At 33.2% G+C, this 27363-nt stretch overlaps 1 long non-coding RNA gene across 1 annotated transcript in view; it reads right to left on the bottom strand.

Annotated features, from left to right (window-relative positions):
• Positions 1-4731: 4731 nt before the first annotated feature.
• Positions 4732-27363, bottom strand: part of LOC131510542 (uncharacterized) — a 39707-nt gene continuing 17075 nt past the window's right edge. The window contains exons 4-8 of the long non-coding RNA XR_009261087.1: positions 18353-18427; positions 15527-15586; positions 14623-14693; positions 8477-8600; positions 4732-6514 (exon numbers count right to left, since the gene is read on the bottom strand). This is a non-coding gene — a long non-coding RNA (uncharacterized LOC131510542). The remainder of the gene's footprint in view (positions 6515-8476; positions 8601-14622; positions 14694-15526; positions 15587-18352; positions 18428-27363) is intronic.

Here is a 27363-nt window from a genome sequence, read left to right as displayed (position 1 = left end):
AAATAAATGAGGTTTAAAAAAACTAAGAGGGAGGTTGGAAAAACAGAGTCAGACAAGAAGATTTGAAGATGGAAGCAGAGGTTGGAGATAAGAGAAGATGCTATACTGTTGGCCTTGAAGATGGAGGAAGGGGCCACAAGCTTAGGAATGTGGGCATTTCCAGAAGCTAGAAAAACAAGGAAATTGATTTCCTCCTGGAGCTTCCAGAAAGAATACAGTCCTACCAACACCTGGTAGACTTATGACCTCCCGAATGTGAAGATAATAAATTGGTGTTGTTTTAAGACACTAAGTTTGCAGTAATTATTATAGTAGCAATAGGAAACCAACACACATAATATTTTGAGACTACCATTAATTTCTGTGTTTGGCACGTCTAAGATTGGAAGATTTATTTTCCTTCCAACTCTACGTGAACCTGAATTGCATAGCACTTAAATGAAAGGTTTTCTTACTACTCTAACATATTTCCCTCTTTCTTTTTTTTTTTTTTTTTTTTTTTTAAATTTTTTTTAATGTTTTTTATTTATTTTTGGGACAGAGAGAGACAGAGCATGAACGGGCGGGAGAGGGGCAGAGAGAGAGGGAGAGACAGAATCGGAAACAGGCTCCAGGCTCCGAGCCATCAGCCCAGAGCCTGACGCGGGGCTCGAACTCACGGACCGCGAGATCGTGACCTGGTTGAAGTCGGACGCTTAACCGACTGCGCCACCCAGGCGCCCCTATTTCCCTCTTTCAACACATGACCTTATTGTCAAGGTGTGGCCCATCGTTAGCATTTTCTTTCAGGAAAAATTGAATCTTTTCCTAATTCCTATTTTTGTTTTCTCTCATAACTACCACAGGTATTTCATTGTTACTGCTACTGGGCATGGGTCTTTAGAAAGTATTATTCCATTTTTTATAAGCAAGCCAAATACAGGTTTATTGTACTCTAAAGGTCAGTGCACAATTACTGGGGTCACTAATTGACTTTAATTTTTTATGGGATTTTCAGAAACTTGTAGTATATGTTCAGTCTGCATTTGCTATAAAAATGATTTAACAATTGGCAGTATTTCAAAAGTCTTAAAGAAAACACTGCCTGGACAAAAAGCACTGGTGAACTATAAATGTTTCATCAAGGCTAGGTTTCACCTAGGCTACGATGAGGAAATCCTATGTTGTAGAACAACTCTATGATAGGAATCAACTAAAAGCAAAGGAACAGTATATGTGACTGAAACCTACAGGGGGAAAAAAAAGGACGCTTTGATGATTTTACTTCTGTTATTTGTCTATTTTTAAATAAACTGAAAATATAATAGAGGAACTATACCAGTATAATTTAATGTACTACACTGTATTGTTTATTGATGGAATATAGAAGCAAAATTACATTACTTCAAAACTTATTCTATGAAATTAGTTCAATTTCTGCTGCTTCTATCCATAATTTGTATTATTTCTGCACAACAGCTTTTGTTTATGATTTATAGACTTCAGGAGGTTTTGTATTTAAAAAAAATTTTTTTTTTAAGACAAGATATCTACATTGAGTGGCAATCCAGATATTCCTGAAGACCCTTGGAATTACTCCACTACTGTTCTTAACATATTTGCTTCCATGTTACAGTGAACATAAAGAAGCAAATTTATCAAACAGTAATCTTTTAGCTTCCTTAAAACAATGTCTAAATTGTTCAAATGGCTAAAAAACTTCATAGTTCCTGTATGTCTCTCTACGCACAGTTTTCCTTGGGCATTACATTTGGTGTTTAATTTCATTTGCTATTTCATTAATGAGGTGAAATTAATTTCACTTAGGCAATATTTCCATATTATGCCTGGGTATTTGATCAATAAACCATATATTTATTTCAATGTTATATATGGATTATATATTTTATGTATATGTAAACATAGGAGTCTATGTGTATATACATAATTTTATATAAGTCTATGTGGCATTAACATTTTGTGTTCCAAAATTTCTAAGTCTACAGGTCATATGTTTATATAAGCAAACTCATACATTTACAAATATGCTATTTTCAGTAATGAACTGAAGTCTATTAAAATATATATTGCAATAATTTCTAAACAATAATCTCTAGTTAATAATTTCAATTATAGAGATTAAGTTAGATAATTAGTGTTAATGATATTTTAGCTACTTATTCAGTAATATAGAGGTTATAAAATTCAAATAGTCTATATTTATGGGGGCCAGAACCACCTTAGTACTCCACTACAAGCCCAGTAAACTCTCAGTAGGAAGAATAAACTCTACCTTTTTTGACAGGAAGCAAGCAGAATGCACTTTTCCATTCCTTGGAGAGATAAACTGAATTAGGTACATGCAGTATTATGGTATAAACCAAGGTAAAGTGGGTAATGGAGTTTATATTAGCAACTGCACAAATGAAGTATGTGTACCTGGTCATGAACAAGAAATTGCTCATGAAAATATACAAGAAATGATACTTCTTTGAACTTATTTGTAATTTGAAAATCATTTTATTTATATCACCACATTTAATATTCAACAACAGCCCTGTGAAGTAGATATTTTTATCTGGCTTCATGGAGAAGTCAAGTGCATTTTTCCAGTTCATTGGGCCATTAATTGGAGACGTATAGACTATTATGCTGGTAGTAAATGCACTGTTCTTTCTGGCCATATGTATGATTTATTGGAAGCTGGATTTTCTTTTACTTGGGACTTTCCTCCATATCAGCCACATATGAACCAGAAATTGACTTTTTCCTTAGGCCTAAAAATAATTATGTAGGCCTATTGAAAGGTTGGGGGTCTAAATGCTTAGACACTATTCTCTTTGCAAAGTTTGTGTAGGATCTCTTTCAAAGGATCTCTACTAGTGAATTCACACCCTCTGTGTGAGTGTATACAACAAAACCAAATGAACCATGACAAAGTACTTCATATTAGAATGGTTTGTTGAGGGCTAACAATAAGATCTCTCCAGATGTGCTTAGCCAAATTGTATACTAACTTAGAGCACCATTAAAATGTCATCAGAAAACTCTCTATTCTAAGGTGATGTTTTTGCTTGGAGTCATGAAGATAAAAGCCTAAAATGCATTTTTCAGGCAGATATGTAATTAATTTTATTAAACAAATCATATGAAATGTAGTAATACAATATAGGGACACAGAAAATATTTGTTCTCTCTTCTGTTTCTCTGTGCCCATTGTTTCTCTCTGTATCATTGTTCATTTCATGTGTCAGCTTGACTGAGCCACAGTCTCCAGATTAAACATTATTTCTGGGAGTGTCTGAGAGTGGCATCATCAAATCTCTTGATGGTCTCAATATAACAAAAAGCAGACGAAAGGAGAACTGTTTTCTTTCTTGCTTATTTGAGGTGGGACATTGGTCTTCTGCTTTTGGACTGGAATTTATATCATCATCTCCCATAATTCTTAGATTTTCAGGCATAAACTGAATTATGCCACTAGCTTTTATGGTCTCCAGCTTGCAGATGCTAGATCATGGGACTATTCATATCTACTTATCATGTATGTATGTACATACGTATGTATGTATGTATGTATGTATGTGTCTATCTATCTCCTAGTGACTGTTCCTGAGTCTTTTTTTCAAAGTTTTAGCTGAGATAATCAGATTGGCCCAACCTCTTATACACTCTTAGTACATTTTAGTGTGGCCAACCTGTGGGGTTGTGCTGTGGCTCATTGTTCAGCCAATAGTGACAGTGAAAACAGATTCTTTGAGAAGAGGCATCAGAATGGCAGGTAAGATACAATTATATAACATATGTTAAAAAAGATTACCGCCGCTAAGCTCTAGAATAGAACGTGTCAAAGAGAAACTAAATTTATCAAAGGGAAATCATGTTTATAAATTAATAATATATTCATGAATAATTAATGATCTGAAAAGGATATTACACACTTATTAGAGTTAGTAGGATGAAGAAGGATTCAAAGATCCATTTGACAACATGTTCTACATAGAATACGGTATTCAACTGATAAATACAGTTATTGTGTTTGACCTTAGACAAAAACCTAAGACTGTATATACCCATGTGTTACGAAATTGAAGTACAGTTGAACATTTTTTTGTTTTCCTCCTGTATTTTGTGGTGGAGCTCTGTAAAGGGTAATTTTCTCAGGAATTGTGTACTTAATATTACACAGATTGTGGAAGAAAAATTGCAATGCATGTACAAAAATTGGGCATCATTAGGCCATAGTGTGACTAAAATAAATTTTTAAGTTTGAGAATTATTCTTTTCTACTACTTACATAGGTTCCATATAAAGTGTTTCTTTTTCTTCATGATCTTTTTTCTAGGAAAAGTCATATTATGTCTAAAGCAGACTCTTCCATTAGTGATGATATCTTCCCACACACAATGAACCAAATGCAGATAAGGCAATTCACAAATACTGTTATTCTTAACAATTTAAATGGATTATCACAAATTCACTTCAATTTTATTGTTATGGTTGTGAAATAAATTATTGGGGTCTACCTAAAATAGATATAACCTTTCTCTCACCGACACTAAAGTGAATCACTTGTAATTATCCTACAATGATTACTTCTATAATGTATTGCAACAATTCCAGAAAAGTGACAAAAAGAACCCACGAATTTAAAACATTCCATAAACTTTTATGCATAAAACATCCACTAATTTTGAAAATTATGTAGAAAAAGGTAAAGTGGACAACACCTATAGGACACAGGCAAGCATATGGTTAAAATAAATCGTATATCCAGCCCTATGATTTTTATTATGCAAAAATATATGTTTTATAGTACAACAAAATATATAGGCAGTTGGGGCAGGGGGATAATTTCCTTACCAGCATTGTTTTCCTTTTCCCATTCTTCTTTTTCTCTCAAATTTTTATAGCACCAAATAATAATAATAACATTAGAAGTTGACGTATAAGCCCGTAACCTTAAATTAGCAATCACTTGATTGCTAATCACAGTTTTTTTTCCTGCATGCAACTAAATTTCATGTAAATTTCATGTAGCTGAAATATTGTATCTCCCATTTTTATTGTATCATAAGCCATGTCATTAGACCAGATGACTGAAAGAATGATAATGCTTTTAGTTTGGAGGCAATGCAATGAATCACCAGGAAACTGGTGGCAGATGTATCTTTCCAAGAAATAACGATGCAGGGCCAAAGAATACAAAAACTTTTGTACCGAAGTGAAGTAAGTTGAGGAAATTCAAACTGGGGCACTTTAAATGATCTCGGTCATCTTGTTAGACCTGTGCCAAGGGAATTACTCATTTAAGGAACATCATTCCTTTAAGGTTATTTACTCATATTACGTCCATTGCACACTAATAGGGGATGGAAGAAATAAAACATGTATATGACTCAAGTTTTCTTTCTTCTTTTCTTTTCTTTGCTTTTTTTAGTAGATTATATTCTCTTGCTGAGGCAGCAAAATACATACTATGCACAGACAAAAATAGCATATCATATTTTTGACAGATGTGTTATCTGGTTACCTGAAATCAAATTCTGATGCTAAAACTTAGTAAATAAATTATATTAGACAATACATGTTTTTCTGGTGGCCAGTTTTATTATCTGAACAATGGAATAATAAGTTTTCTATAACTTAATGCCTTATCTAAATCTTCTGAAGAATTCCATAGGAGTACGTCTAATTATTATTCTCATTCCTACAGATAACAAACTAAGAACCAGAGAGAGGATGAAAAATATGCCAAAAGTTACATGGTTTATAAGCTGGGGTTGGAATAATACCTGTATATTTCTAAGACCCACACTCTTATCTTCTACATTATGTTCCCTTTGACTATTCTCTTTGACTACTTGCCTCAGGGTCAGATGCAATAAATGAAATCACTTTATAAATAGTAAATTTTTTATAATGTTCGTTATTATTATAACTTTCTACATACTCTTAATGGATACTATTTGAAAGGCTTACATGATACTTTTATTAAACTAGCATTTCAAAATTTAAACCGCCATAACATTACTGGAGTCATGGTTTCACTTTTTTGGTCAGGTTTTTAGAAATGTTTTATTAGAGATAGCTTCAGTATTATAGACATGGCTCTATAAAAACTTTAGGTCCTTTTTTTCTCACACTGTTCCAGATAAATTCTAATATCAAAAATATGAGTATCATGATTTTCTTTCACACATATTGCCAGAATATTTTCCAAAATAGCTGCAAAAATTTACAACATCACCTCCTATGTTTAAATGTGCTAGCTTCATCACATTCTCATCAACATTACATACTACATAATTTTTAATACATTTTTAAAATAAGATTTATATTCTAAGATTGTTTTGTTTTAATTTCTTTCACTATTACATGCATATTTAACTATATTATATGTTTGTGGTATGTTTTGTCAAGTCATACTCACACAAATATATTTGTTCTTTATTCATTATAAATATTAATTTTCTCATACTTGAGGTTAACATATTGGATGATAGTTGTTTCTTTTATTTCATTCTTTTCCACTCTGCAAAAAAAAAAAAAATTAAAGTTGTTATCTGAAGCTGCCAAAATAGGTGGAAACTAGTCTAAGTACTTTTGGGTCACTGTGTGTATGATTTAGTACATGGACTCATTTTAATCATATATCCCAATATATAATTAGGCAAGAAGCTGTGAGGACTCAATTCACACATGAGATAATATCCGTGCCCAAGCCACAAAGAGTTGAAATGACTGAAATGTCAATTTACCTATGTCTAAATAACTTGTTTTTATGCACAGTGAGATTCCCATTAAATCCTTTTCCTAAAAGAAGTTAGATTTCGGCACAACAATTTCCTGCTGCTTTTTCCTATGGCTCACTTTCCTCTATCATTATATTTGAAACTGCATCATTACTGTTGCAGAACATGAACTTATGATATGTGATGATGCTTTGAGGTAGAAGCACCGCAAATGAGAGTTGAAAGTCGTAATACTTCCTTATCCTTGTCTTCAGTTTGGGGACTGAATACATTCTTTCTCTTTTCCCCTCTGTTTGTGTGTGGCTATAAAAGACCTTTGTGGTTTCGGCTTGGATCTTTATTTTTTCCCCCAATACAATTGAAAATACTATATTTTCATTTCTATTTCATTTCCAAGGCTTCTCTGTGCTGTAAAAATTCAGGGTTAAATTTTAGGTTGTATAAAGAACTTTTTCATAGACAACAGAATGAAATAATATAAGTATTTTACATGACAAACAGTCAGCAATTTCTTCATAGCTTTCCTGAGAGGAAGGAGCATTTCCATAAAGGGAGAAATACTAGGGAAAATTTCAATAAAGGCCATATCAGAAAATAAAATTGATATCTATAATAAATCACCTTCTGTACTCCAGTGCCAAACAATGTCTTGACTAGACCTAGAAGGATTATTACCAGAGTGCTTTGGTGTATAATAATTTTGGTATTTTTTTCCTCTATATATAGCTCTAAAATCTTACTAGTATTTGAAGTTGCACTCCATATTTTTCCTTCTGTAAAAGATATTGCAGTCTGGGATTTTTAAAAGTCAAATAAGGAAGATTTCATCTTCTCTGAATTTACAAAAATTGACCAAAAAATAACAATAAAATTATTAGCTATTTGGCATGAAAACAACTTTCATAGCAAGATTATATTTTTAAACTTCCATGTAACAGGTTAGTAGAAGTACAACTTTCTCATCTTACAGCTATTGGAACAGCTAACATATACTGAGTGGTTTCAAAGAAACATACTTACAATTAGCAATTAATACTATCTGGGTTTTTGTAACCTAATAAAGAGTGAAATCAGTTTTTATAAACTAAAGGAATTAAATTTAGACATATGTGAAGGACATTTAGACTAGATTGTTATCAATTATAACATTATAATCTAAATCAATCTAGTAACAGATTATTCCACACTGCTATTACTAATATCATTTATAGATGTAAAAAAATGAAGCTTAAATAGACTAATTAATTTGGACAAGATCATAGGACTTGTAAGTGGCAGGTTAGAATTGAAATCCTGATCTGACTCCAGGACTCAGGCCCTTTTGGCTGCTAATTTTGTACCCAAGACTTCATTTGTCTATGTAAATTCCTTCTATGATCACAAAGGTATTTTGTTCTTCATCTTTAACAATGTGTACCTAATCTTTTAGGTCATAGTACCCTTGTTATTTAACCAATGTAACAATAATAACAATGATATATCCACATAACTATTCATTAGAATCTGTGGTAAATGTTTTAAAGCAATTATTATTATTATTATTATTATTATTATTATTATTATTTTGGTACTAAAAGCTGCCTTATTGCTTACATTTTAAACAAAAGGTACCCAAGATTTAGAGAGGTGAAAGTCCCAGAACAATTTTACACAAGAGGAAATGTTAGAGCTGGGATGCAAATTTAGTTCAGGCTCTGCAAAGCCCAAGCAGGCCTTAACTACAGGGATATGGTTTTCCTCACCTTCTTCTCAGTTGCTTAGATGAGTCTCCTTTCTCAGTCTAATGATGTATGTTATCATTTCTGCAATCACAGTATATCCCGATACATGGCTTAAATTCTGTTTACAAGAGGCTATATTACAGGGCTGTAAAAAGTATGAGTCAGGTCAGAGGCAGGCAGACCTGGGGTCAAATTCCATCTTCCACGTTAGCTAAATATTCACTAAAGGTAGAATAATTGGCTTGCCTAATTTCTTCATTTGTAAAAGGAAATCATAATGGTAATTAAATTCTGGGTTTGATTATTAACTAAGATAATACATACAAAATTCAAGGATAGTGACTGTGGTCTAGTAAGATTTGTATTATGATGCTTTATTTCTTTTCACCCCACATTTACTTCTCACATGTGTCTCTCCCTCTTTTCCAAGGACAGCAACTTCCATTCCTTAATTCAGACAATTGGCCTTGAGACTAATACAATTATAATAACCTAATATATATTGGGTTACTTTGACTACTCGTATGGATACTGGACATATATGCTTCTTTTGGGAGTCAAACTAGTCTCTGCGTGTGTGTGTGTCTGTGTGTGTGTGTGTGCGTGCCTGTGTGTATATTCTTGTGCTTTGGAAGACTGTTGGCTGTTATATTAATTTTGTTTGAATATTAATTTTGTTTAACTGTCACAACAACTATCATTTACCAAGTGCTGATAAATTGCTAATCTCTGTGCTGAAAGTTTGTTCTTGGTTATTTGCTATTATCCTACATAAAACTTTGACAGGCAGGTACAATTATTATTCCCACTTTCTAGATGAAGAAATCTAAGCTTAGAAATGTTAAGTAATTCTTCTAAGGTCTCATAGCTCCTAGGTAATAGATCCCAGATTCAAATTGAGACCCTCTAAGACTTTATTTTTACTACTACAAAATACACATGCTCATTTGTACATCATGGTCTATTTAATTTTAGATTCTACACTTAAGCTTTTAGCCTTCAAATATTCTGGCAGTGTAGCTAGTGAGAAAATAGAGTCCTGATTATCCTGAACATTTAGGGTAACACTGACAAGGCCACTTTACCTATGAGAATCATCAGAGGTCTTTCAGGTATTTATCACCTTTTCCTGATTTAAAAGAGAAGTGGCTAATTAAATTAACCACATTGCTTACCTTTGTCCAGTTTACTTGCTATAATTTAAAACTAGCCCATTTTGATAGCAAGACAAGCCACAGCCAAATCCATTTTCAAATAGTATTCTCTCGTTTGGCTAATTTTAACTATCTGATTCAATGAGAAAATTAAATACGTAATGTTTCCTTCTTAGAGGTTGAAAATATAATTAATATAGATATGGGTAAGTAAGAATTATTAAAGACACCTTAATGTATTCTCTTCATCTATCACTTGATATTTGCATGGGTCAGATAAGTGCACTGATGTTGACATTTCCACATTTTTTCCCAATCTTACACACAGATTTCAGAAATTAAATTCATAATACTTGTATGGGAACTTCAATTGACATTAAAAAATTAATTCTCCAAGATGTTCTCTTTTTTTCAGGAGAGTTAGTAACTATTTTACCTTATTTAAATGAAAGTTACATGTCTGAAAGCATCACCAATATGAAGCAGAGTGAACTCCACTGATATTATAGGTCACCTACATAGACATTCAATTTTATGTGTGAAGGCTAAAGATGAGATAATTCATTCAAAGATGTATATTTGGAAAAGGGCCCAAGTGAGATGTCTACAAATTAAACATTTGGCAAAATTCCTTAGATAAATGGAAAAGGTCATTTTGAAAATTTCGTTTGGTGGATTTTAACAGCTGCACTATAAACTGTAATTGCAATTTAAACAACCTCTGATGCCACTCCAGAAAGATCTTAACCTTCTCAACCTGTCACCCCTCAATGCTTGCAAGTAAGACACAAATATAATTTTATGAGTTGCTGGAGAAATTTCCCAATTATTACTTGACTCCACAGTTATTGTTACATGTAACTGACACAAAAGTTAAACATGATCCATGATTCTGTGAAAAAAACACATAATACTTGAGTGTGTGATTCCAAATGTATTTATAAAAGAGTCAGAAAATAAACATATTTGATCATTAAAAAAATAATCTTTTCAGACTGATTCTGTATGGGTGGTTTGTTTGTTTGTTTATTTATTTTTAAATTTACATCCAAATTAGTTAGCATATAGTGAAACAATGATTTCAGGAGTAGATTCCTTAATGCCCCTTACCCATTTAGCCCATCTCCCCCTCCCACAACCCTTCCAACGACCCTCAGTTTGTTCTCCATATTTATGAGTCTTTTCTGTTTTGTCCCCCTCCCTGTTTTTATATTATTTTTTTCCCCTCCCTAATGTTCATGTTTTGTCTTTTAAAGTCCCCATTTGAGTGAATTCATATGATTTTTGTCTTTATCTGATTGACTAATTTCACTTAGCATAATACCCTCTAGTTCCATCCACATAGTTGCAAATGGCAAGATTTCATTCTTTTTGATTGCCGAGTAATACTCCATTGTATATATACACCACATTTTCTTTATCCATTCACCCACCTATGGACACAGAAAACACAAATAATCCAGTGAAGAAATGGGCAAAAGACATGAATAGACACTTCTCCAAGGAAGACATCCAGATGGCCAACTGACGCATGAAAAAATGCTCAACACCACTCATCATCAGGGAAATACAAATGAAAACCACAATGAGATACCACCTCACACCTGTCAGAATGGCTAACATTAACAACTCAGGCAACAACAGATGTTGGCGAGGATGCGAAGAAAGAGGATCTTTTTTGCATTGTTGGTGGCAATGCAAGCTGGTGCAGCCACTCTGGAAAACAGTATGGAGGTTCCTCAAAAAACTAAAAATAGAACTACCCTACGACCCAGCAATTACACTACTAGGCATTTATCCACGGGATACAGGTATGTTGTTTCAAAGGGACACATGCACCCCCATGTTTATAGCAGCACTATCAACAATGGTTGTTTTTTTTAAATTTTTTAATACTTATTTATTTTTAAGAATGAGAGAGGCAGAGCATGAGCAGGGGAGGGCAGAGAGAGAGGGAGACACAGAATCCAAAGCAGGTTCCAGGCTATGAGCTGTCAGCATGGAGCCCAACGTGGGGCTCGAACTCCCGGAATGTGAGATCATGACCTGAGCCAAAGTCAGACGCCTAACCGACTGAGCCACCCAGGTACCCCTATGGTTGGTGTTAAATACTCTGAAGATGGCAGTGTATATTTTCAGGATCGATTTAGCCTACCTGAAAACATTATATATTTCAACAATTTTATAGCAACGTTATAACTTTTGGTAAAATAAAGTTTATAATATATTCATTTTTCATTGGGAAATTCAGACACATTCTTTTGGAAAGAACTTAATAAATCACATTCAAAACTGTGAAAGCCTTAATAAATAAAAATGATGAAGGGTGATTTTTAAAATATAGCACTAATGACATTTAAAATGTGTCAAAAGAAAATCATAGAAATAACAGAAACCTTTAAACAGCTATTGGATTACTCAGTGGGATAGGAGGATGTAGAAGTAGTAGGTCCTTACACCCTTATTTCACAATTTGGCTAATTTCAAATTTTTAAGTATCGTAATAATTTATACCATTATGGTCTCTTTTCTCCTATTCATTTCATGAAGTTATTTTCTCTTTCAAAAAACCTTGGTCATCAACAGATACCAGAGTGTGTGCCTACTGAAAAGATTTTTCTCACAAGAAAAATAGTGTGGCAACACTTTCCACACTGAGTTTTCTGCTAATTTGAGGTATGTTCCATCTGCATTACTCCAGATAATTAGTGTGGAGCCTTGTGCTAAAACTCTCTAAGAAAATAACAAATACAAATGAATACCAAGGAAATTCAGCAAAAATTTTCTCTGTCATTAAGAAATAAATCATAACAAATCAACCTGTTACAAAACAAGAGTTTTTTGAGTCAGATATTAACACCTAATATAAAGTTGTCTTGTTCAGTGATGTAGATTTTTAAATGAATACTGCATATAATGAATCGAATGTTCAAAGAAATAGTTTTCTCTTCTAACTTGAAATTTCTAACATTAAAAATTAAACAGTGCCATGTATATTTCCTTATCTTTCATTTATCCTTGCCTTGTAATGTTTTCCTTAGAGTAGCATAAACAAATCAATGAAATTTTAGAGAAGACACTGAAAATCTCTACTGTATTATTATGCACATTCAATAGTTATTTTTTAATTTCTTTTCAATGTTTATTCATTTTTGAGAGAGAGTGTGTGAGCGGGGGAGAGGCAGAGAGAGAGGGAGACCCAGCATCTGAAGTAGGCTCCAGGCTCTGCACTGTCAGCACAGAGCTGGATGCGGGGCTGGAACTCCAGAACCATGAGATCATGACCTGAGCCAATGTCAGATGCCTACCTGACTGAGCCACCCAGGCGTCCCTCATTATTTATTAATTTATAAATAAACTTAAAAAAAACACAAAAACTAACATTTACCTTGAACTTTAGTGTTTTTATGTGCTTTCACATAAATTGTTACTTCATTTACATTATAATGGGAGTTTCACTAGTGATTCTTACCTTTAACATATGGGGAAACTAAGGCTCAAAACATTTTAAGGAAATTTTCAATACTCAATATTCAACATTAGTGAAACGAATTTAGAACTCAAATCTTGATCATTGAACCTCATATATTGGTCTGTTTTATCATGCTGCTGAAGGGTGTTAGTATATGGCACTCCAAAATACGCCACTTTGGTATGAAGGTTATTTTGATCTAAAGGCACTTGCAAAACAGCAAGTACAAAACATTGGGCCTCCTCTTTCCTTCCTGAAGGCAAGAGAGGAAACTTCCACATGAAAGATGTCCTCTCTTTAACAGAGAAGAAGAACGTCCTAAGAGATGGGGAGCCCAGGCTGAGAAAATTCTGTACAGATATTGTCAAAAAACGACTTTTATCTTTCTTTAGTGTCGCCATATATTTTGGTTAATTTTCCACAATTGCTTCTCTTTGTTCAGCTTAATATATAAGCACTTAGGTTTTGCCACTTCTTTGAACTTTCACTTCCTTAATGAAGACTCCCGTGTCATGTAAAATCTATATTAAATAAATTTGTATGATTTTCGTTTGTTAGTCTTTTGTTACAGAGCCCCAGCTGAGACCTAACATGGGTAGAGGAAAGATTTTTTTCTCCCCTATACCACTCAAGACATTTTTAAGAAAACATTAATTATTTTCCCTGATTAGATCTCTATAGAAAACCAATAAAATGATAAATGGAGTTTAAACTGAACCAGAAATAGTTCTGTATATGGAAGAAGAATTTGGATAATTAAAGTTAATAAATTATGACAGGCAAAAATAAACACAAGCATATGCAATTAAACTAGTGCCACTGAGGACCATATCAGCTATCTGACAGAAATCGCATATGCATGTTATTTATGTAGATGGATAAAATGACAGCACAACATAAGAACTGTGTCACTCTAATCTCAAGTCTCATGAATACAATTATTCCTTAAAGGAAGAAATTATTTTAGTTTACGAAAGGATGAAAAAAATGACCCACAGAAAGATAGAGAAAGAAAGCCAAATATTCTTCCCAAGTCAAAATTCTCAGCTTGTGTAGGGACTTTAGTTTAATAGCAGTGCCTACTCTCTGGTGCACACTGAAGGGATGAGCCAAACCCTTAGAGATGTTACATTTTTGACATTTCATTAGCCATAGATCTTTCTTTTATTTTCAACAGAGCCAAGTTAAAGTTGCAGATCCCATGGCACAGGTGCCCTCCGTAGGCAAGTATCTTCTTTGTCAATAACACAACTTCTAGTTAGATGTGGTCTAGCAATTTCGTACGAGATATGGAGATTAAACCATGTATTTTTTAACCAAATTAGGTAAACATCAAAGGTTTTTGAAATTCATTTCAAGACAAGAGATTAGCTTATTCAGCCTCTCCCTGCCTATTACAGCTTCATGGGAGGCTTACCTGGTAGTACCATGGAACATTCCTATAACTCAAAGTTCTACAAGCTTTTAGATACTCAGTGAGATGTGTTGACTTCATTCAGAGCTCCATAGGGTATACAACTATATATATTTTTAATACTTACCAGTGAGTGTGCAAAACAGGGCCCTTAGACACTAAGAGCCTGCCTGGGCCACTTCCAATTATTAAGGCTCCCTGGTAATTTGAAAGAAAACAAAGTGTAAAACCAGAGTCACAAAAAAATGTTAATATTGTACATTTGACTAGCTCAACCATAAAACACACAAAATATAATGACTTAAATGTAACAACATTACATTTAAGGTTCTTTTTTGAATGTGAAATTTAGGCCAAATGTACTTTTTGGTTTCTCCATCAAATTAGCCTTGATATAACAGTCCTAACCTCATCAGGGGTGTGGAAAAACCAAAGTTTGAGTTTAAAACTTTTGGAAAAACCAAACCGTAGTTTCTCAAATAAACATTTTTAAAAGAATACTCAATTAAACATAGGTATTATAGTTAACAGTAGAGTGTGTGTGTGTGTATGTGTGTGTGTAAATATTGGCTCTGTTATTTGTTAGCTGTATAAACTTATGTTTTGTTTCCTCTTTTGTATAACGCGAATAATAATATTACTTATTTTATGGGGTTGTTGTAAGGACTAAATGATTTACTATTTATGAAGTGCTTCAGAGAATTCCTTGGCACATATGCATATATATTTCTTGTTAAATAAATAAAAAAGCATTGTATATTATGTTAGTCAACTTCTGTAACAAACACCCCCAAATCTCAGTGGTTCAAATTAATAGAATTTTGTTTATAACAATATCATGTGAGTTTGGAGGCTCCACAGAAAAATCATACTCAAGGGAGTCAAATAGCATAATAGTTCACTTCTGTGGTTCTCTCATCCCAGTGTGCCTCTCAGGTATCCTCTGCATTCAGCTGGTTGACACATACATGAAGAGAGTATATGGAGGCTTACTTAGTGTGTTTTACGAGAGGTATGCAATTTCTACTCACACTAGACCTCAGTGGCATGGCTCTGTCCAAGTGGAAGAAGGCTGGGAACTGGTAGTCTTTCTGTAAACATAGGACAAGGAAACATGGTTGATTTATGTCTGATGAACCAGGAACATAAATAATAAATGTCACATAAAGATTTTATCCAAAAGAGTTTGAAAAAACTCAGCCCCATGGTACTCAAAGTTTATAAAGAATCTCAAATGAATTTTTGCCTTCCACATTCCTTTTTATTCCAATAAAGATGCAGAAGTCAGTCTTATAAGGATGGGGAGTAAGATTGGCAATTAAGTATCTTTTAAATCAATTGGAAATTATTGTTAGTTTGACCATGTAAATACAATAGCTAATAGTAAATACACAAATAGTGTATTTATGAAGTCTGTTTTTCTTTTGGACAGATCTAGTTCCTTTCCCTCCCCCCACCTATTTTTGGTTTGTTTGTTTTTTATGACCCTAAAAACCAATTTCTCTAAAGATTTTATCTCTATTATAGAGATAAAATAGCTCATTTTATCTCTAAATATTTCTGAAAGGCATCCATTTCCCTCCATCTCTTTGGGATAACTTGAGACCAAATTATCATTTTTTCTTGCCTGGACTATCACATTGACTTCTGAACTGCTCTCACAGTATCTACCTTTGCTTCCTTCCAATTTATTCACTGCAGCCATTTGGTTTTATCTCCTAAATCTTTTTATAACCAGCCCATGTATTTAAGTCTGCTCCACAAAATTCTAATGTAACTGACCCACATGTTTCCTTTGGTGTCACTCTTTATCTGATCTCTACCACACCAGTCATCCTTCACTTCCAGGACATATTGGAATGTCTGCTGGCCCAGGGCTCCAGCAAATGCTATTCCTTATGTCCACTAGTTTCCTTCTCCATGCATTGGCTACTGAATTCCTAGTTATATATGAAATATCTGAGATAGTTCTTCAAAGAAGCAGTGACCACCTAGACTATATATCTCTTTGTTTACTTTTACACTGCACTCTTAGTTCTCAGTCACAGCACTTTTTTTTTGTAATTGTAACTAAATAATAAATGCTGCAATTAGATATATAATCTCTGTGTCCTTACTAAAATGTTACCCACAGAAGAGTGTGTTGATCAAAACATTATCTCTAGCACCTGGCAGTGTGTATTACAAAGAAATATTTTGTATTATAAAGAATAGGTATGTATGAATAAATGTAGCTCATTTCAATTCCACATCACCAGATAACTTCATTCATTTCCCAATTTACATCTGATGTCTTACAATATACCAAGGATTATGCTACATGTTATAGATTCAAATTTGAATAATACTCTGGTCTTCACGTTGCTGATAACACAGTGTGGGGACAATAAAGAATGGAAATAATTAAAGGCAACAAGCAATACGTGGGTACAAAGTTCATGAAGAAGCAAATGAATATACATATATATATTTTAATGAGGGGATTTTCAGGAAGAGTAATATTTTGGTAATTTTCATTCTGCTTGTCATTGAAGATCTTGATTATCAATTTGGGGAGGACAGGTGCCTGCACAAAGCCCTGTGAACTTAAATTCCAAAGCCATCATTGATTTATGAAATCAGTCTCCTTCTGAGAAAAAGAGAATTCTATCTTGTTGGAGACATTACTGATTGAAAGGAAGAGAAACAAACTCACTAAAAGAGGTTCATTTTAGAGGTACGAAGAGGTACTGTGGAATCCAGAGCAATAGCTGGAGGTAGCTAATAAATATAATGATGAAAATGTTTTTTGAACCCTTGCTTTATTCATGCATTGAGGTAAGTGCCACACAAATATCTCAAATTAACTAGGTTTAAACAAAAGTGACAATCAAAAAAATTCTGAAGAAAGACTACTCTCAACTGCAATTTTCCCTATTTGTCTTCATGAGCTCCTCTACCTTCTTGTTCTTGTATCTAAATCTTTTAACTGGAAAACACTTGTCCAATGATTTTCTTCATTTTTTGATAATTTACCATGACTGACTCCTCATTGTGAATTTCATACCTCAATAATCTTACGTTCCCAACTTTATATACTAAACAAGATACAAAAAATCTTTATATTACTATTATATTAAGTCCATTAATTTTATGCATTCATTCTTTTAATTTTCTCTTTTATTTATGCTTTACATAGTATACCCTATGAACTAGGTATTGACTAGAAATATGACAGAGAAAAATATTGTTTAATGTCTGTGACCCAGGTAACTCTCCAGTTGCCAGCACCATTCAATGTAGACTCTAATTGAAAAGAAAAAAGAAAAAACAAAAACGTTTCATATACAAAACAAACATTTGAAACAGAAGAACTTACCCAGAGGTAACATAGTCAAGAAGAAAAAGGGAATCACTAAAGTAAATATAATAATGATCTATGGAGTTATTTTGAGGGGATAACACATTCGTTAAAAAATGTGAGACACTCTCCACTTCTGTATTAAAGGAAATCATATAAGCTGGAAATCCTTTAGCTATAAAGCCACAAGAAAATTTCCCAAAAATACTGGAAACACACTCACATAGTACAGCTGACCTGTCAGGGGACTAAGGAAAATCCATCGGTTTTCTGCACAAGACGGAAAACTGAAAATCCAAGGGACGAAGCACAGGCTGAAGCTTTCATGGTGGTGGTGGTGGTGAAGTACAGGTGTATGGGAAGGGAAGGGGTAGTTGCCAATCTCTTTAAATAAAGGGACTTTTTACCTCTAACTTCTTATTTTGATGTAAATTCAGAATCACAGAAAAGTTGTAAGAGTAGTACACAGAATTCCCATATATTCTTTGAGATTCCAAAAATGTTGAAATCTACTTACATATACTTTTTAATTTCTTCAACCACTGTCTTTCTCTTTGCATCCATTTGAGAGGTATCATGTGAGGATTATTTACTGAAATTAAATGAAAAAGTAATGAACCAATTGTTAAACTAATTTCAAAAAGCTAGGGTAATACAACTAAAAAAAGATGAAGGAGAAATTAGCACGTTCCCTAAATTCAGATATGAATATTATGTACATAGAACCCTCAATTACTTTATCTAAAATTCTCTACTGGTAAGACATACATTTTGAACGAAGAGATTGTCACTATGGAACTCAGTAGCCAAACCTTTAAACTCCTGGATGTTTGATAATACAGAGAGTTGCTCCATCTCAGAACTGTGAGAAACAATTTCATCATAAATTACAGTTTTATGTATCCGGGTGATTGTTAACCAGCCGTAGTTGTTTTAGTTTGTGCATACCTACACAGCCAATTCTAACATCTTTGGGGTACAATAAGAGTAAAATGCATTCACTAATGTAATAGAAAGGAATATGCTTTCTATTTAATTATTACCTTAGGAAAAATGATTGAGAACACAAGAAATCCCTGCTCACATTTTACACTTGATTTCATTATCATCAATACCTCTAGTAGTCTGAGATCATTTATCGGCTTATAAACATCTCTTGAAACCTATTCTGTGGAAAATATGTTTTCTGAAATTGTTCTCTACCATTAGTGGCTTCTTATACAGAATACATGCTGTCAAAATTCCCTTTAAAAAGTGTCTCTGTAAACACACAGATTAGTTTAACAAGTACAGCTATTTGCTTATCTTTACTCATCTTCTGCATACAAATACACTTCTGTTTTCTATTATTGTTTACTTACAACTGAAACTTAATTATTTTAAAGTCTTATTGATTCACTGGGTACTCACAAACTAAGTTATCTAAAGATTTCTAGATACCATTTTATGCTACTTTATATTCATAATTTGACTTCTGCTTATGTGATGAGTCTACAAATAATTGAAAATGTGTTTCTAATGCTGATATTCTACTTAAAAGAAACTCAAGACAAAGTAGTAGTTTAGAAAGATAGTTCTAAGAGCAACATTTCCATGTTTGTTGGAGCTGGCTCTATGCTGGTAATGCTGATAAAAATGTGCAATTAATTATTCAAATGGTTTCCAAACCTGAGTTTAAATTATGCAAGTAGATTTCAATAAAATTTGCATCATTAGAAAAACATTCAAAAATATTCATTCACCTCATTTTACCTAGAAACACACTACCTGAATTCCAACTTGATGCTAAAACTGCAGTTAGGCCTATAAAGTCTACAAGACACATATCTGCAATTTTTGTGGACTAAATTTTGTCTGAAGAGCAGATAGATACCAATTATTTTTTGGCTACACAAGGCAGAATATCTGCAGATATTCTTCAGTGAAACAGAATATCCTAGCTTGAATGAAACATTTCTAAGCGCTGAATCAGCAGAAATTTATGCCAGTCCATAGCTTAGTGCTGGGGGAACTTCTACCTGCGGCCCAATGACCACATGATGACCCTAATGGACCTTATTGGACTAGGGAAAGCTAAGCCCCAGGGCATCCATTAGTTCAGCTAAAACTTTAATGTGAAGAGAATGGAATTACCTCACACTCCAATTTAAAAATCAAGCAAACAAACAAAAAAACAGCTGTAATCTAAATTTGTGAGAGGAGCTTGAGGAAACTGAGAAGAGAAGACAGTCACTGAAGAAAGCAGAAGTGCTAGAAAAGAGGGGTAGAGATGGATTCCTGAGTCGGATGGGCAAGGACATTCACCTGGTATTCCTGACTTTGTTCCTCTGGAAGAGCAAGCACTGTTATCTTTTGTTTCTTAGATTCTATGAGATCTTGCTGACCTTAAAATAACATTTCTCTGTATTTTTACTCTATTTTTCATCTATTCTGAAACTTGAATAAGTCTGTTTATTAAAACCAAGATAACAGTGGATAGGCTGAGAGATTCAAATCAGAAAAGACAGGAGACCTATGATAAAGTCCTGGACTTACTGAGTACATAACTTTTTTATTAAATAGAGCCTAATTTCCCATCACATATGTCCAAATTATGCTAGACTAAGAAACATTAACATAAAGCAGCTAGAGGGCATCCTATAGGCAAAGTGATTGTAGGAGTGATTTGCAAATGTTATTTATTTATTTATTTATTTATTTATTTATTCATTCATTCATTCATTTTGGTAGATGTGTACTATCTCAGAAATATTCAGTAAATACTCACTGTTTTCGTTAACATATTGATGATGCTGATAATTACATATTTTCTGCATTTGGTTAATTTATCAGGGCAGGATACTAATGAGGTTATAGTTACAGATCGTATAGTTAGCTCAGTTCCATTTAAGTGACCACAGATTGACTTCTCACCTCAATAAGTCACCACTGTTGTGTATCATTAACTGCAATGAGGACTAAATTAAAGTGTGAGATTGCATCTGCAAAATGATGACTACTTTAGAAAAATAATTCAAACCTTGTGCTTTATTTATTATGGGTCACTAGCTTCATCTTTGTGTATGAAAACTAGGATAGTTTATATCTTTCATGATGAGACAGAAAAAAGCAGTCCTTTTTTACAATTTTTTGTCCCTATGCATTTTCATATAGAAGACTCTTTTTAAAAATATCTTGAAACATAAATTAATCCTTGCTTAAAGTTTGGAAGACTAATTTCTATTTTTTAACAATTACATCAGCCATTTTAATTGTTTTGATTGTCTGATCTAGCTTTTCCATATAATTGCTCTAAGAAGAGACACTAACAATTAAAGTTGCTCATGCAATTAGAATAATTATCTTACTGTTCTAAACTTACAGTAGATCCAGTGGAATTATTAATGGCAGCAGTCAAATATTATGTAAGTAAATTAGATTTTTTTTAACCTTTACTGATTTGATTTGTATTAACTTTTTATATTAAAGAGAAGGGAAGTCTGAGAAAAGAGCAGAAATTACAATGAATTATAGAGTAAGAATTTAGTAAACGAAAAGCTTCCAGAAAACTGTAAGTCCTGTATTCTTCAAAGATAAAAATGTAATGGGTAGCCCAGGTGGCTCAGCTGGCTAAGCATCCAACTCTTGGTTTCGGCTCAGGTCATGATCTCCCAGTTTTGTAGGTTCAAGCCCCCCCGCTGGGCTCTGTAATGACAGTGGGGAGCTGCTTGGGATTCTCTGTCTCCTGAGAGTCCAGTAGGTCTGTTCCTCTCCCACTCGCGCTGTCTCTGTCTCTCTCAAAATAAATAAATAAACTTAAAAAAAAAAGCCTTAAACAAATAAAAATTTAATGAACTTCTAATCTCAGGACAATTTCTGAATTACTCATATAAAAGTTGTAGGTGGTTCACCAGGGCTTTATTTAAAGTTGGTCTTGAAAGACTTCAGATTATAACTCTGGGTCAATTTGAATAATGGTAAATATTTATTTTATGGACCAAATAGTATTCTGTAAGAATTTATAGCAAAGTTTCTCAAACTTTCTCAGTTTATGGGGAGGGGGGGGTGTCTCAGTATTTCTTTTTCACAATACCCCTAGGGAAAAAAATAGTTCTATTTATTAAAAAGTTAGGTGCAAACAATTTAATAAGCTTTTATGTTCTAATAATATCATCCTTAATAAGCATGCGTATCCTTAATATATCGCATTATTGTCTTTAAGAAGCATTTATATCTTAATTCCTTTTGAAAAATAATGCAGATAAAATAGAAAACAAAACAAAACAAAACAAAACATCGTATTCCTAAATAAACGCTATCACAGATGGGACGTCTGCACCTTTCGACACACACACACACACACACACAAATGAATAAATGGCAAGTAGGTGAAATTCTTGAGTGTTTACCAGATGCTAATTAAGTGAATTAATTCTCCTTGCTACATCTTGAGTTTAAAAAGGAACCCAAATTGTATTATTGCATTAGTCTCTACTTTTTTCAATGTAAAGAGGAAGTTTACATTGTAAATGTAAAGAGGAATGTGGGCAACACATTAAATCAACTATGCTTACATTACCAAATTCCCATAGCTAAGTGCATGTTTTGACCCAGCACTCATTAAATACCTTATTACTGGATCTGAATGACAAGCTCCAGGGAATCTCACACTTAATACAATTCTTCCCAATCCCACTCTGTAAACTAATGCAACTTCAATTCTGAGATTCATTTTATGAATGGATTTTGTACCTCAGAGAATATTTCTCTTTCTTTAAACCTACTATGTTGTAAGAAAGATGCATAAGTGTACATACACATAATATAGTTTTATGTTTGATTTGACTATAATAGAATATTATAATCACAATAAACCGTTTTTGTGATCAAATATAAGGTAAATCCCTACAGATTATTACATAAAGATTTTTTTCAGGACCTTATACTGGTACACAAAATGTATATATGTAGATATACTATTTGATATACACTGGATTATCTTATACATGTTGTTCGATTTTTCCCTGGCTGGCACAGGGTTGTCAGATTTATCACAGTTTAAAAAAGTAAATATAGGATTTCCAGTTAAATTTAAATTTCAGAAAAACAAAAATACAGTTTTAGTATTCTTATGTCCCAAATATTAGATGTTGCATAATTATACTAAAATATTATTCCTTGTTTATCTGAAATTCCAACTTAACTGGGTGTCTTATATTTTATGTGCAACCCTGGTAGGCAGTTGTTTTTTTTTTTAACTTTCTTTTTTTTCTTTCTGTCTGCCTCTAGCTTCCTTGCCCCATCCCTTTATCCATTACTCCACTGTCCTAAACAAGACAACCTATGTCACAATATAAAAAGTAAATCCTTTGAATATTTACTTATTTATTTATCTATCTCTGTATCAGTTTTTATAACAACAATAGCCGTTACTGACTGCTTACTTTATAAGGCACTCTTTAGAAGTTTATTTATTTTGAGACACAGAGAGAGAACATGAGCAGGGGAGGGGCAGAGAGAGATGGAGAGAGAGTCCCAAGCAGGCTCCACGCTGTTAGCACAGAGTCCAACGTGAAGCTGGTATCCAAGAACCGTGTGAGAACACGACCTGAGCCGAAATGAAGAGTCAGACACTTAACTGACTGAGCCACCCAGGAGGCCCTAAAATGCAAGGCACTTTTAGGTATGTTACTTATGTGTTCAGTTAATTCCCAGAAAAGCAAACCCTGTAAGTACTTCTAATAGCCTCATTTTACAGATTTAGAAAATGAGGCTACAAAGGTTAAGCAACATGAGTAAAGTGGTGCAACTAGTAAATCACATACCAAAACTTGGATTTAGACCCTGGGATAGTGACTTCACATTTTAACCACATATTGTGTTTTATACATACATTTATATACCTGTATTTTACAAATATTAAACCGAGAGGTCACCTAGGAAATGCTGAGATCGGAAACTCTGGCTGCCCAAATCCAAAAAGTTCAGATAATTCAATTTTCATAAGCCCACGCTTGCATTATAGCTAAAATGGTATTGTAAAATATAGCAAATTAGCATTATAATAAAGTTTGTTTCAAAACTTTGTGTGGCATAAATTATGACTATCGAACCATTTGATTTTTTCAAATCTTATTTCTCTTATTTTTTTTCTCTTTACATTTTTCTCTTTCATGTACATATGAAAAGGAAGAGATATTACAGATTTTACATATTTATTATAAAAGTATAGATATAAATGTAGAAAATATCTATTAATATTTTTACCAGGCATGTATGCTTAATCTTAAGTTTTTTGGTTTTTGTTTTCTTTTTAGTTTGTATGCCGGTATAGGTTTTCTAAACAAGAACTATGCACTTACATGTCAAGTCAGTTTGAAACACATAGTAACCATGGTTATCTGAGTCCCAAACTACCACATTCCAATGTTAGTGAGCCAGGCTTGAAAGCAGAGAAGATCTTATAGCTTTTCTTTTATATCTGAACTATAACATGTTTTCAAAACACTGGGGTAATAAATTCTGCACTGTTTAGACAGAAAAAAAAAATGTTTCTAAGTTAATTGCCCTCTACCAAAATTTGAGATAAAAAATTGAAAAAAATTATCCATCCACTATCTAGTATTTTCAAATTGTGGTTTTCTATACTAACACATTTGTGATTTAATTCTACATTAATAAGAGCACAAATGTGAATGCCAGGTATACTTTCTTCAAGAACAGGCAAAGCCAATACTTAATAATAGCACTGAATAGGTTACGTGAAACCTATACAGAGCTGTGCTGACAAAAATTAAAAAAAAAATTTGATTATTAGAAAAAGTATCAGTATATGTTTTTAAAAAAATATTTTAAGTGTCTAGTAATCTTAGAGACAAAACCTTCAAATCCTGATGAATATGTTGATACAAAGAGTGATCATTATAATGACACATTTTAGGGAGCATTATGGAGATACTACTGCTAATGAATAATAAATAATAAAATGAATTGTAATAACATAAATAATTATATCAATAATATGTATTGAATGATTCCTATGGGTCAAGGATCTTTTAAGGGTGATAGATATATCACGATATTTATTTAACCATCACATGGTCATAGTGGGATGGACAGTGTCTTAGTCTGTTGAGTCTGCTATAGTCACACACCACAGATTGGGCGGCTTACAAAGAGCAGACATTTATTGTTCACAGTTCTGCCAGCTGCAAGTCTGAAATTAGGGTGCCAGCATGTCAAGTAAGGGCCCTGTTCCAGGTCATAGACTTCTAGTTGGTTCTCACATGGTGAAGGGTTTAAGGATCTCTCGAGAGCCTCTTTTATATGAGTACTTACCTATTCAGGAGAGCTCCACTCTCATGCTTTAATCACCTCTCAAAGGCTCTACCTATTAATACCATCACCTTTTATACTTAGGATTTTAACATATGAATATTGAGGGGACACAAACACTCAGACCATAGCAGGTACCATTTTTGTCCATTTTCGAGTAAGTTAAGGCACAGAAAGATTAAACTAGAGGTACAGCATTACCAGATCCTATGTGTTGTTTAAACACCAGTGGGGTTCCTGCAGAGTCTGGCCTCTTAAAAGTATCTGTGAAAGTTTCTCCTGATGTTGAGAAATAAAGATGTAAATTCAAGAAAGAATTTTGCCCCTTAAATAAAAATGTGCACTAATTAAATTTTTATTTAAAATTATTATTAAGCAATACATGTTTGGTAATGAAAATTAATCCAATGATTGATAAATATAGAAGTCCCTCTGTCTATTCTCTGACTCTACTAGTACAAATAGTACAATTAGTACTCAATAGTACTCTCAATAGTACATGAGATCCAATAATCTAAAATATGGGGAGGGGAACCTTACTTTGCCTTATGTTTGACATGATTTTTAAAAGTTTTTATTGTTTTGTATACTTTTTTCAAATAAACTGTGGTGCTCTTGGTGATGCTTTAGTTTTAATTTTGTTATCACCTTATTCTACAACTTTCATATTTTACATATTTACATTACACTGTCCAAAGCAAACCTGTTTATTGTTTATTATCTCAGCCACTATATAAAAATCTTGAACATCTCTCTGATTTATCAACATAGTTCACAAGGTCAAAACAATCACGGTGCCCAGGAGAATATCAGCTATAGGACTGGTTATCAGCCAGTTCAGTGTACATGCCCACCACTGACCTAATCATAAAGGCAAGGAACTGGTATCAATGCCACCGGTAACTAGGGGAGAGGTCAATCCCTCCAAAACTTCCTGGCTTCTTTGAAATAGAGAATTTCATGGGAAATGATGTTTGCCCCATTCTTTAAATAAATCTACTTAGTTCTCACAATGAGAGGGCGGATGAAGTGAGTTTAATTTTCTTTTTCCTTTGTAAGAGACCTATGCAGACACTTGTAAAGGTTATCTTATTTATCCAGAAAAATTTCCTTATATTCACTGGATATGACAAAATCTCCATTTAAAAAAATTATATTCAAGGATGTGACCTTTTAATGATAGAATAAGGTCTTTGGACATTTCAGGAAAGCTTTATTGTAAGTTTGAATACTTTTTATTGTTCTGTTTTATTGCTTGTTAAATAGGTAATATGTATGTATAAACACACACATCTCTCTCTATATATATATCTGTACACATAGAGAGAGATACAATCTTGTAATGGCTGTTTATTCTTCATCCTTTTTCATTTTGTTGGTATAACCTTTCAAAGCTTTGTGGTTATTATGTGTTTTCCAAAGTAATATCAACCCATAAGTTACTTAATTTATTATAATCTAGTATAATATGATAAGTCAAACTCCATAATTCCACAACAGTCATTGTAGAAAGTTAGCATTCATAAACAGTTATACAGTTTATATTTTCATGTAGATGTCCCTATTTTCACATGCACTTAAAATGTCAAACACACATATAAGTGCTCCTATGCATGCCAATTGATTGAACTATGACAATTATAAATGATTCTTCAGTTTTAAAGAGTTTGCTCTTTTTAATATTCTATTATTCTGGCAAACGGATGTTTTCTTGTACAAGTAGTTTTAAATTTAGAAAGAAAAGAATCACTTCAAATAAAAGTCTGAGAGATTTATAAACAAGAATTTCAACAATCATCCTGCCGAATTGTCTAGTTAGACACTGATTTATGAGAAAGATGTTCCTCAGATGAATAAAGGGAAAGAAGAACTCAACTAATACGATCCATAAAACTCAGTGTGGAGTCTATTAGGGCTTGAAGACTTTTTACTAGTTTGGAAAATGAAGCAGATGTCTCATTGAACAGGAGACAATAAAGAGAATACTAAAAATATGCAGCAGCACAGCCACATCTGTGTCAATTTTTCTGACCTGGTATTTTTGAGAGAATTAAGTCAACGCTCATTTTCCACTTGTTTTAGCTATGTCCACTGTAATTGTGACACTGAATTCAAATTTGTAATTCATAAACACGGGACTGAGGTGCCAACCTGAAATAGAAGTGATAACTCAGGTTTTATACTTTAATTCATCAGCCAAACATACAAAACAGG

The sequence above is a fragment of the Neofelis nebulosa genome, chromosome 1, assembly GCF_028018385.1.
Source record: "Neofelis nebulosa isolate mNeoNeb1 chromosome 1, mNeoNeb1.pri, whole genome shotgun sequence".
Taxonomy (NCBI): domain Eukaryota; kingdom Metazoa; phylum Chordata; class Mammalia; order Carnivora; family Felidae; genus Neofelis; species Neofelis nebulosa.
This window is presented reverse-complemented; position numbering and strand designations above follow the sequence as displayed.